Source organism: Silene latifolia, chromosome X (genome assembly GCF_048544455.1).
Source record: "Silene latifolia isolate original U9 population chromosome X, ASM4854445v1, whole genome shotgun sequence".
In the NCBI taxonomy this organism is placed as follows: domain Eukaryota; kingdom Viridiplantae; phylum Streptophyta; class Magnoliopsida; order Caryophyllales; family Caryophyllaceae; genus Silene; species Silene latifolia.
The window spans coordinates 300,222,113-300,225,080 of NC_133537.1; the positions used below are offsets into that span (position 1 = coordinate 300,222,113).

At 35.1% G+C, this 2,968-nt stretch overlaps 1 pseudogene; it reads left to right on the forward strand.

Moving 5' to 3' along the window:
• The first annotated feature begins 1,219 nt into the window (after window positions 1–1,219).
• On the forward strand, window positions 1,220–2,643 carry LOC141620376 (toMV susceptible protein tm-1(GCR26)-like; annotated as a pseudogene).
• The last annotated feature ends 325 nt before the right edge of the window (window positions 2,644–2,968 follow it).

Below are 2,968 nucleotides of genomic sequence, written 5' to 3' on the forward strand. Positions count from 1 at the left end.
GCAAAATTCAGTTGAGGGAAAAGAAACCCGGAGAATCGAACTCGAGAAATTTGAATCCAGCAAAGCAAAATAAATTCGGTCTTTTACCAAAATAATCATTTTGTCAAAACTAATTCCCAAACTAACCATATTGTAAAACTATTTGCAAAAATTACTAACCATATTGTAAAACTATTTGCAAAAATGACAATATTCAATTTTAAAGTAAAATAAATAAACATCTTCCTTCCCTGCAACCTATTGTTTCCCAGCCTCCATTTCTCATATCCATCTCCTGTATATTAAGCATAGTTACATCTCTACCTATACGACGAATACGATTATTCTACTACCAGTAGAGAGTATGTAGATTAGTTATTAATAGAATAGAATAAATTAACTTGACTATGTGCGATATAGTTAACTTAAGTTTTGGATTTCTTTTTCATTTAGTGGTGTGTACTGTGTAGTATAATAATAGAAAAGAAAAATATCAGCAAAAATTTGGGTGTAATTCTGGATTTGTGTTGTGCAAAAGTATATAGACGGGAACATTGCACTCTAGAGAAGTAGAAAATTATGTACATGTAAAATGATTGGAAAGGCGTATATACCAACATCAATATACTCATTCCCGATCGACATCCCTCTTTCGGGAATTAGGATCGCGGAAGTTTTAAACGTCATATATATAGCAATGTACATGTAAAATGTGGTATTTGATCACAGGTAGAAGTATACCCTTTCCATATCAATGATCCTGAATTTGCAAATGCATTAGTTGACTCATTTTGGAGGTTAGCAATAAGCATGAATCGGACTCAAGGAGCAAAAGACATTCTGCTGATATACATGACCAAGAGCCTTCTGAAGCTCTAAAATCTGAACACAATTCATTGCGTTACTCATCTTTGCAGTATAGCTTGAGTGACTTTCCTGACGCCAACAAAGGTTCTTATACTTTTCATTGATTTGACGTGTTAAGTTGTCTCCTTGAAAATTGTCAAATATCGTCTCACTAACTTATTTATAAAAGCTGATAAATTTATGATTACTCTAGTGACATATCACGTTGCTCCTAACATGTCTAATATTCCTGAGACCTCGTTACATTAACCAACCCATTTCACAATTTGTATTGGGATGCAATATAGTCGATGTTGTGGCATCAGTAGCACAATTTAATTTCAAAAAGTGATGCTTCTACACATATGAGAACATCATAACATATAGTTTCTAAAATGCAGTTGTTCTTGAAATGGCCAATGAAGTATTACCAGTAAGTTTAAGTCATCAACATAATATTTGCCGCATAACATTATAGAGGTTTTGGACCTGTGCTTGTTTTCACTCAAATATACAACCACCTCAACACTATGCCATACAGAGAGTCAGAGATACACGATTCTCATACACGCAACAGATAAATATAATGCAACGCATAATTGGGGCCCAAACCCCAAGGACTCTATTCTAAGAACTAATGGAACCCGACCTTAGATGGTCGTACCTAATTGTTATTTCCTGCCAACTTTTGATGCTTAAATGCAAGAATAATGCTGTTCAGGTGGTAAAGAAAGTACCAGTTTTGGCTGGAGTATGTGGAACTGACCCTTTTCACAGAATGGACTACTTCTTGAAGCAGTTAGAGGCGATTGGATTTTCTGGCGCTCAAAACTTTCCAACTGTGGGTCTCTTTGATGGTAATTTTAGGAAGAATCTGGAGGAAACTGGAATGGGATACGGGTAATGTCTGATAAACCCATTTTCCTTTATGTTTGTTTTATATTTATATTTATTTTTGTTTTTGTTTTTGTTTTTATATAAACTCCTCGACAAGAATATTTTTCATGCTGATGGGCCGCAAACTTCCAATACATGTATGTTAACAGCTTGGAAGTTGAGATGATTGGCAAGGCACACAGAATGGGATTTTTAACTACTCCATATGCTTTCAACGAAGATGAAGCTGTAGGAATGGCAAAAAGCTGGTGCGACATTATAGTTGCACACATGGGGCTTACAACCGGGGGTCCATTGGTGCATCAACTGTTGTTTCACTTTGGAAGAAAGCGTCACTCGTGTCCAAGCCATTGCAGATCTTTTGCTCACACGGTCGGACGGATATTATTATGCTCTGCCATGGAGGTACTTAATTTTATAACTGAGCCCGGCTTTTAAGTTTGGTAAATTGTAGGAGTAATTGCTTATACTGAGAGAGATCATGAAAATTGATGATCTTTCTTTTCAAAAAATTGATGATCTTACTTTCGGAAGGCATAAATCAACATACGTGCATCTTATTAATTGCTTTACTTTACACGTCATATATATAGCGTATTAACTAAATTTTTGGATGTCCTATATATATTGTTCATGCTCAACGCGCCAAAGACATATACGGTTGAGCAAATCGACGAGGTGCGGAATATTTGGGCTGAATTCACACTCAATTTTAAGCCGAAAAGTAATGGTGGATGAAGCCGATTACAATTTCTTGATGTTCAATTCTTTTTGCACTTACATGCTACTAAGTAATAACGATTCAAGGATTTTTATTTATATTTTGCAAGTATGAAAGTACGTTTGTAGCCTATGCGCTATTACAAACATTAAACGATGTATATTTTTTCAAGGATTTGTCCTTGTTAATTCTAATAAAATTTGTTGAGTAAAATATGCTGGAGTTTCTGAATTTTAATGCAGGTTTAATTCTTATATGAGCTATATATACGATTCAATCGTGTAGGAATTACGATGAAAAAGGAAATATATAAAAAAAAAAACACTTTTTAAAGAGAACGGTTAATTGTTAAACCTGTTCTATTTGAAATGGCACAAAATGGCGCCAAATGATATATCAAAGAGCACGCCTTAACAAATAGGACGGTTGTATCATCCCCCGTTCTCTTTGAAAAGGTTCAACAATGGCGCCAAACACTCCTGTCAAAGAGAACGCCTTAACAAAGAGCCCGGTCCCCTTTTACAC